General features: G+C 33.7%; 2 long non-coding RNA genes across 3 annotated transcripts; both read right to left on the reverse strand.

The window, feature by feature from the left end:
• Positions 1 to 1,829: 1,829 nt before the first annotated feature.
• Positions 1,830 to 5,519, reverse strand: LOC124887656. 2 transcript variants are annotated; one of them, XR_007045492.1, is made up of 3 exons: positions 3,001 to 5,519; positions 2,560 to 2,740; positions 1,830 to 2,456 (listed from the first exon to the last, which is right to left on the reverse strand). It is a non-coding gene; the product is annotated as an uncharacterized LOC124887656 (long non-coding RNA). The 2 variants fall into 2 exon arrangements; XR_007045491.1 differs by having other exon boundaries at positions 2,560 to 5,519.
• Positions 5,520 to 7,297: 1,778 nt separating this feature from the next.
• On the reverse strand, positions 7,298 to 9,877 carry LOC107854526. Its single transcript, XR_001670032.2, has 2 exons — positions 9,562 to 9,877; positions 7,298 to 7,567 (listed from the first exon to the last, which is right to left on the reverse strand). It is a non-coding gene; the product is annotated as an uncharacterized LOC107854526 (long non-coding RNA).
• Positions 9,878 to 10,184: the final 307 nt, after the last annotated feature.

Genomic DNA, 10,184 nt, shown 5'->3' on the forward strand with positions numbered 1-10,184 from the left:
ACTTACTCAGTTAATAGAATTCAGTAGTATCCCGCCAGTTCATAGAATCGAGTGAACTCAGTTTAGTTCAGCCAGACAGTAAAATCAGTAACAATTCAGTCCAACCTAGTACAAACTAGAAATCTGTTTAATGTCTATTAACTCAGGAGTAGAATTTAGCACCGAGCTAACCCAAGGATGGGGGCATTCCTTCCAGTAGAGGGTTTGACCCTTAGCAGCAATCCCTGCGTTATAGAACTACGTAGCCAGCGTAAGTTGAGATATCTTCCTACCAGATATTATGAGCGTTGATACATCTCATTTGAGTTTTCCTGCCAGCAAGGGTCAATGAAAAAGCTTTCTATCATAGAGAGTTAACTCACAGCTTGTCTACTGGTGGAATGGTATTGACACCTTCTAACTAGGTTACAGGTTGGACCCCAATCTATTCAAAAAGGGTCATGTTGGTTAGATGATTACCTCCCATGGTCTCAGTTTCAAACTTAGTCTCAAAATAGAACTCAGTTCAGTTCTACAGATTTAGGACTATCAGATATAGTCACTCAGCTCAATATGGAACTCAATATAGTTCCACAGAAATAGGACTGTTAGATACAGTCATCGATTTATTAGTAATACATTATTAGTAAACTCAGACATCAGTTAATCAGTATTTAGATTCAGTATCCTGTACTATTATGATCTCAGTTACAATATACGTATTTATGCACATGCTTTCATTCAGTTATATTCATGTCATTTAGTCAGTATTGTTCATGCATATGAACCCATGCATTTCAGCATACCTCACTTAGCATACAAGTACATTCAAAGTACTGACACATACTTTTCTCTTGCACTATGATGTCTTATATCATAGGTTCAGACACATGAGCTCTTGAGCATCCTTAGCAGTTGAGATATCTATTAGTCAGAGATAGTGGTGAGTTCTCATAGTTCAAGGACATAATTGTTATTTCAGTAGTCGGAGTTAGTTGAGGACTTGTCCCATCAACTCCAGAGTTCAGACAGATTAGAGGTTATTTTAGACTAGAGTATCTTCAGACAGTTGTTCAATTTTCAGTATTGATGTTCAGTTTTGGTATTGTGATACTGTTTTTAGATTTTATTTATAGATTTGAACCTTATGGAAAGTTTCTGTCTATTTTCGCATATCTATAGTATTATTACTTAGTTATTGTAGCATGTACCAGTCATGGGTTAGCTTGTGGTCCTTCGAAATTATGAGCACCGTATAGCATCCGGGTACAAACTTGGGGTATTACAAAGACCTCCAAAGAAAGATCGTGGAAAATCAGAACCTGATATATTCGAAATGAAAAAAGAATTATTGAAGTTCATGTGGATTTAAAGGTCATAATAAACGTTTATGTAGGAAATACAACAAATGATAAATTTGTCAGTGTATTTAGTAGGCGTTTGGACATAAAAACTAAAATTTTTTAAAGTTGGAGTAGGAGTTGTGTTTGACCATGTGTTTTTGAAAGGTATTTTTAAACTTTTGAAAAGACTTTTTTAAATTTAATTTTATGCCCCAAACTTTTTAAAACTATCAAAATTGTCCAATTAATTTATCTACTAATTTAAATTTTGTTTTTTCAATTGATTAAGGCATTGTTAAAGTTCCTATCAGTAAATTTGAAGATGAAAATTCAAATACGAGCAAATAGATTTAATGTCTCAAGAAATTACATGGTGAAAGCCTCACCTATCAGACTATCTCAAGCAAACTCTCAAGAAACATAGTAAACAACTAATGCTCAACCCGAAGAATACTTTATCTGAATCAAAGCTATGAAAAGATTCGAGTAAATACCACTCTGTCAAGATTGGCAGTAAATGAGATTTGTAAATCACATTTCAAGAATGACATGAAACAAGTTAATTTTTCCCATTGCTAAAAGTGTGTAGCACCAGACCCTATTTGCTGTTGCTGATAAAAGTCTCTAACAATACATACAAATAATGAAAATATACTTGTCTTTTAGCTTAAAAATCTTACTAAACTATTTAATAGCAACATTATTGAGAATCACAGTAGAAAGTTCTACATCTTAAGCTAATTTAGCACTAACTATTCTCTCAATTGATCCAATAAAGCCCAGTACAAATTCAATCAAACAGATCATACTGAAACCTTCAAGAAGCAGCCATTTTCTTGACCAAGCTCTAATTTTCCTTTGCACAATATACATTTCCATTGGGAAATATACGATCATAGGCCAAAGGATCAATGCTTCCAAGAATCCTAATACTTGATTGAAATAAGGAAATGCCATTGCGATTGTTGTTGTAGATATAACATATAGAGTCTGAAAACATAACTAAAAGAGGGTTAACTGGAGATCTGGCAACACCGAGAGTTTAATGGCGTAGAACTTATTCACGAATCTGTTCTCAGGGTACTTCTGAGTTGTCCATTTTTCCACAAATGCAAATACTACCTGGCTGAATACCTATGGAAATTAAACAAGTATTTTGTTTATGGTGAAGTTAGAATTTTCATAAATGAAGTAAAGAGTGATTGGTGAAATAAAATCACTCAAATTTTAATATTACCTGCAAAGTCAACAAACCAAAATGTCTCGTCGAATGTCAAGAGATTCCCTGTTATGTCTTTTCCAAAGGCTGCATAGCCGAAGAAACTAAGGCATAGATAGAAGAAAGTGGTGATAACTATTGTGGTCATTGATGCCTTCTTCATGGTTTGGTTTTTTGGTAGAGGCGATTTTAGTGTATCCTTCACTCCATAAAAAATTAATATTAGGAGAAACATCAGCCGTCTCTGAGATACTATTAGTGCCAACTATTCCAACTAGAGGAATGCATGTCCTAAACAAGTCGGCATCTACTATGCAAATCAATATTCAATGATCTAGTATCAGGACAAATTATAAGAGTTGGATCCATTAATATCTTGCTATGATATAATAAGAAATGCCTGAAGTTAAGACTAGTATACATTAGACATAAAACTTGTGGAATGTCATTACTTATTACCTGTATCTAGAGGACAATAACCGACTAAGGATAGGCAAAAGCAATGTTATCGAGTGCCTGGAAGACTAATCATATCTTCTGAGAAGCACTCTTTGTTGTTATTCCCACAATGCTTCCTTGATACTCTTGTTATCTACAGATCGAACATCAAGTCTACTAATCAAAATACACAGATTTTTCAAAAGAAATACTTTTTTGAAATGTGAGATGAGAGACAAGAAATGAAGAGAAAGATAACTGTCCAAGTTTTACCAATCACTTTAGAAAATCCAAGGCCCAATCCAATGAAAGAGTAACAAAATGACACTAATGCCGTGACAACAGACGACCACGCAATGTTGTAAAAATTTGGTCTCTACGATGTTGCTATCTGAATAATGCCAAAAATAGCATGAACATGCTTGTCCCAGTCCGGCAATGTGCTTTTTATCCTCTTTTGTGGTAACAATTTGCTCTATGAATTTCTCAGCAAAAATTGTCAGAGTGATAAATAAGCTAACAGAAACATATCTCATTCAGCTTTAATTACACTATGTCTTGCAGGCTAGGCACCGCATCACTCAAATGGAAGTGGTAACAAAAATGACATAGGCTCCTCAATAAATAATTTTTTCATCAAACCAGCCATATTAATTGACAAGCCAATAAATAAACCTGCAGTCAATGCCCATCCCTGTTCTGCATTTCAACCAGTACAACATGGAAACAATTCTTCTACATAACATATGGTTCCAGGAAATCAAGATGCTGCAAAGGCAGCCCCGGGCCAAGTAAGAGCGATGCACCAGAAGTTCCAAGTTCACCATCACTACCATCACCATCACCACCATGTGCTTAACTTGCAGCAACAACAACAGTTGCTTAACGCTGATGTTTCGTCTCTAAGAATCAATGTTGAAGCTACTCCAGATTGTAAAACATCTGACATGGTAGGTACTCATGTAAAAGGAAATGCTTATGGAAGTTCACATCCCGCATGACACAAAGATGTAGCTGTCAGGTTTGAAATCGAGAGGGCATTATACGAAAGCTAATAGTTTCAAACTATCATGGTGATGAAAAACATACTAAAAAACATATTGTTGATAGAATTTGGTCAAGCGACCTACATAATGAAAAACTAATATAAAAAACATAAAAAAAACTATTTGGAGAAAATCTTCTCCTAAACAAGACTCAATGTTATTGTATGAGAAGGAAGGGGTTTTCTATTATAGAGTTCCAAAATCTTTCCTCAGGTTTTCCAAATATGAAATTTTTTTATATTTTTCTTTTAGTAAAAAATAAAAGTAATTATGGTTACTTTTATTTTCCTTTCAAGAAGAAGTAAAACTTAATTTTTGTAAGAAAATCAGGGCAAAATCCTAACAAATCTCTCCTTTTTTGGCTTGATTTTCTTAACTTGATCCGTCTTCTTCACATCACATGTATGATTTTGATTTTCACATAATCTTCATATATCTCTTCTGTTTGTCAAGCTTAAAAATGGAGCCCTTTGGGTTAAAAATATATTATCCCTTTTGGGTTAAAAAATATTGAACTCTTTTTGCAGGGTTAAAAGTAAGCTTTATTATCAAATATCTGACAAATGGAATTATTGAAATATGATTGATAATTGTCTCCACATGTAGTTAGACAAAATCATCATTATCGCCAAACTGATTGCATCTTGATTTGAAACTGCTTTGAACCTATTTAATCTCGTTTCACCAAACTTTTGAACTATTGAACCATAAGCTCTGATACCACTTTTTGGGTTCAAAATCGAGAGAACGTCGTGCGGAAGCTAATAGTTTCAAACCATCATGGTGATAATGACAAAGAAAAACATACTAAAAAATATATTATTGATAGGATTTGGTCAAGAGACCTATATATTGAAAAACTAATATAAAAAACATAAAAAAAACTATTTGGAGAAAATCTCCTTCTAAACAAAACTCAAAACTATTACATTGTAGATGCTATTGTATTATTGTATGAGAAGGAAGGTGTTCTACAGATAAAAATCAATACACTCAACCAGTAGGATATTTATAAAAGAACCATGGTATTGTCCAAGGACTTGATGAAGATTAACATTACACATATCTTGACGGGTTAAAAGTTTATGGCAGAGGTGTTTCAAGAATCCATAATCAGGTTGCAAATAAAATATTAACAAATGAACAGTAATGGAAGCATGACGCAATCTCAATGGGATGAGAGTTGCAAAAAACCTTCACTAGTAAATAGTGCAAAGAGTCAGAATAAGAATTTTCAATTTAGTGAAAAGATACAACGAAAGCCCTTCTATCTTGGAGACTAAAGTGAAAGGCTGGTGCATCAATTCCTTCCAAAACAATAAAAAATTCTACCATACCATAGCACAAGCTATATAGACATATATGAAACATCTCAACCAAGTAGACACATAAAATCTCCAAACACTACAGTATATAATCATTGCTTATACTATTAGACTGCTCAACTAGAGATTCTCAAAAAGCACATCAGCTAATGAATTTTCCATCCAGAACCCCCCCCCCCCTCCCCCCTCAATTGGCATCAAAACATTGAAAAGAAAAGGAAGCAGAAGTTTAAGAAAAAATCTCACCTGTCAAGACTCATGAATCTGTTTAAGCTAAGGAATCCTAAAGTCTCTTCCTGTTGAGATATCAAGTCACAAGAATATTGACAACCATTGAAAAAAATATTCTAGTATTAAGCAACATGCATATATTTTCACCACCATATGATGAAACAATGGCTATTTTTGTTCATATAATTAAACAGCTACTCAATTTCTTTAACTCTGTGCCAGCTCGAATAGATTCACAAAAAGAGTTTACTATAAAAAAAGTGAAGTAACCATCAAAAGGCAGTTGCTACTCTTTAATTAGGAGATCACTTATTAGGAGATAATAGTTAAGGAAATTCATGCGAAAATTCATCCAGCACTCTTTAAGTTACTCTTTAATATAATCCTCCCACATTGTGTGAACAATTTTGCCTTGTCGGGAATGCATTACTCTTTCAGCTGGGCGAGAAGACGAAGCAACATTGGTTATCCTAGTCAGTCGTTCACTAGGTTCGTCAACAACTATATCATCTTCATAATTTGTAATTATTATATCATTTCTTTGATGTTCCCACAAAAATTTATACAAGACGGCATAAGCAATTACAATCCTAACTTGTGTTTTTATATCATAATTGTTCATGCCTTATTGTAATATTCTAAATATACTTTTCCATGCTCCAAATGTTCTCTTAATCACATTTAGTAGAGATGAATGTCTACAATTGAACAACTCTTTGCCATTTTTAGGCTTTTTTTCTCTCCCTTTTGTAGTCCTACAAATAATACCGTATTTCTTTGTATGGCGCTAAAAACCCTTTCATGTTCCGCAGACCAGCATCAATAATGTAATATTTATCTATCATAGTAAATTAAATAAAATTAATGTACTTCAAGTTATGTTGAAGATAACGACGTAAGCTTTATCTATCATAATATATATCATGTGGTGGAAAAGGAAATTTTACCACGGGATCAACAATCGCATTCTTAAGTACTCTACTATCATGTGCAACACCTTGCCATCTAGCAACAATAAAGGTGAATAACATATGAAAATCACATGCACATGAGACATTTTGTGAATTGAATCCCTTACGATTACGATATGGTTGTTGCTTATCCTTTTCCACCTCCACTTGTACATATGTCCCATTAATTTCACCAATACAATCCTACCAAACATGATCATAAAATTGTTAAAGATAAACAAATATGATAAATACTTCAAAAAAAATATTTAAATTTTACCTTAAAGTAAGGCCAAAAACGGCTACTCTACCAAATCTTTGGATGTATGCTCGACATATTTTTTTGAAATATAATTATTGGTGTCAATTGACTAATTACTTTAGCGACTCTTCTAATGTGTCAATTAATTGTCTTGAGGGAATGTTGAAAAAATTTCACCTGTCGACCATTGACTATCGTTATGTGCAATAATAGTAAGAAAAATAGCAACAGACTCCTCAACTGAAACATGTGACGTTCGGTAGTTGGTTGGTAACAGATTGTTTTGTTTTATCATGTTGATTAGTCAACAAAATATTTCAGGATAGAAATGTGCAGTGTCATACATACTCTGTAACGCCCTAAAAACTCACCCCAAAATGTCACATGGTGCTTAAGGCTACGAGTAGCCCCAAGCTAACCCTTTTGAGCCTTTTACTATCTATATTACTTACTTTAGGATATTAAATCAAACATGATACTATAATATATCAAATTAGAGTTGAGTTAACTGGAAAACATAGTTCGAGTATCAAATACCGAAAAGTCCAAACACAATTAATAATCTTGTCTGACAAAGCCTCTATTACTCAAGAGTTAGAGAGCCATTGGGACAGATCCCCAACTGACTCATACTCAAATGAAAGGAAATAAAATAACAACTGATAATACAGAATAACTGGAACATAGATCCTCGAACCATGAGGACTTACCACTGCAGAAATGTAGACAAAGGTTCTCGGGTTCACTGACGCTGTTAGGACTGGGCACCAGAACCTACATTATGAGGAAATATAGCACACTAACGAGTATGTGATGAGTACTATGAGAATGTACTGAGTATATGGGGGTGTACACATTTAAATAAATGATATCATTAATCTTTATAGAAAACGTGCATGCAATTGTAAATGACTCACATAGCTTGAATAAAACTCTCATATATCATGAATAGGAGACATGTGATACAAATCACGTAAGTTATTACACTTTTAGTCTAAATCTATATTCTTTCTTTATTCTCAAATTGATAAATCTAGGTAGAATAATGAAACAACAACTTTCAAAACTAACACTTTAATCCTTTGAAAACAAGGAGTTTCTTTTGAAATTTGGAACTTTAAGACTTTAAATTTTTAGGATTGGGAACTTGGAAATCTCAAAATCAAACTTTCAACATATATACTTTTAGCTTAATTAGAGTAGGGGATTGCTTTGGGAGTTGGAAGACTTTAACACTTTAAGACTTTGGGATACTGTGGAAAACTTGGGAGTTTCTTCTAACTGGCATAAATCATATGAGCCACACGGAGTCCAACGTCTTGCCCACGTCGGGGAGAGCTGTTCTACCCTTGCCATCAGAATAAAACCTTAATTTTTGTGATGACTGTCTTGGCCTTAGGACCACAAATTTCAATCCTATAGTGGCTCGTAGTTCTGGGGTATGAGACCTCGAAATCATACCCAACTCGGTGCTAAATACTACTCCCATACTTAGACTCAGAAAGTTTAGGAAATCCACCTTAAAATAACTTAAGGGTCTATAATGAAGACCATATTATGCTTCTCTTTGCTTTTATTCATCAATAGTGTGGATTCCTATCTTAAATCAATATCGAAACTTCAATCTTGGTTTGAATCTTGGTAAGCAATTTGCTAGAGGAAAATTCAAAATCATAACATTCTCAAAACCAAACTCATTCTTGATGTGGATATAATAATTCAAAACTATCAAGAACAAGGTCTTAAAATCTCAATACACTTTTTGGAACTCTTAAGGAAATATCAACAACTCATTCTTGGACTTAAAGCATGTATGCATATTCAGTTAATATTAGCCTTCAAGATAGTATTAAATCAAGACTTTAACTTTAGAACCATTCAAAACATCAATCATGGTAGGAATATATAATTCATTCATAAATTCTCAGTTCACAACATAAAATAGGTGAAATATCATATAATTCAAGACTTAATCAACTCATAATCTCATAAACTTGAAATATATATCAAACTAAGCATAATTCAACTAGAAAATACAAGATTCTGTAAGAAAAATCAAAATTTTGGGCACAAGAACGAAAGGATTGTTCTTGTTCAAACCCCACATACCTCAAATTATAAATTTGGATAAACTCTTACTTTCGGAGCTCTATTTGTGAAATTGATGGGTGCTTCTTGTAGCTCTCGCAATGGGAATTCCGAATCTTGAATCAATTTCAAAATTTTACGGTTGAAATTTAAGGTATCTTGATTTTTATTTATGAGTCTAAGGAGTGTTGTTCTAGAGAATTGGAAGATAATGACCATATTTTTGTCAATTGGGATTAAAATCCTGTGTTAATGCATAATTGGGAATAGAAAATACCCATTTTCCCCCTACAAAGACGGAAGAAAAACTAAAAATTTCTAGGTACGTGCAGCAGAGCATGCGTCGCATGCTCTATCCCACTGGACTGGAGCATGCGTCGCATGGTTCCAGGGATGCGATGCACCATGCGACCTATGCAAATCGCATGGTGATATTGGTTTGAAAACCAAACACGCCCTAAACAAGGTCCAAAAATTCTAAAACTAATCCGAGATGTACTATAAACTTGCCCCATTGCAACGTAATAAAAAATCACGAAACAGAGGTCGATCAGGTCACGAAATAATTTATCGAAGTTTCAAGGCTCAAAATAAACTAAGTGTTGGACACTTAGCTAAAATTCTAAGTGTAAAACTTCTTGTGACTGGTTTTGAAAGCTTTAACAGCAAGAAAACCTTACGGTATGCATGCGATGCCCATGAAGAAGATCAATAACCCATATCATATTGGGCCTAGATGTATGTTGCGTGTGAGAAATAATAATCTCTGTTTATGAGAAATCTGTTCACACTGATCACAAACTGCAATGTATGAGATGTAATCTTTAATATCGCTGTCAGGCTCAATGTCATTATTGGATATGCTCATATCTTTCACTGAACACTTACAAAAAACTTACAAATAGTAAAAGAACACAATATTAATACGATAGTGTTGGACCAGACAACCTAACAGATAGTTTATAGGAACACAATATCAAATGAACTCAATATCAGATGGAGATATTGCTACAATTCGAGCACTTAAGTGAATTTTTTATAGAGAATCTATTCATGTAGATAAGCATTATCTCCACAAAAATTTAGTGTTTCATCGCAATTGTCTACAACACAAACAATTACAACCACTAGTTTCCCAAATTTATTTTAAGCCTTTAATCCACTGAATTTGTCATTTTTCAGCCAGGTGGACAAACATCTTCCTAAAGATGGGGTCACGCAAGTGAGGCACATCTAGAGAAAATTGATTTTCCTCATGTCAAATTTATTCATGATATATTGTAATTGGGAAATGGCAATTTGC

This window comes from Capsicum annuum, chromosome 10, assembly GCF_002878395.1.
Source record: "Capsicum annuum cultivar UCD-10X-F1 chromosome 10, UCD10Xv1.1, whole genome shotgun sequence".
NCBI lineage: Eukaryota > Viridiplantae > Streptophyta > Magnoliopsida > Solanales > Solanaceae > Capsicum > Capsicum annuum.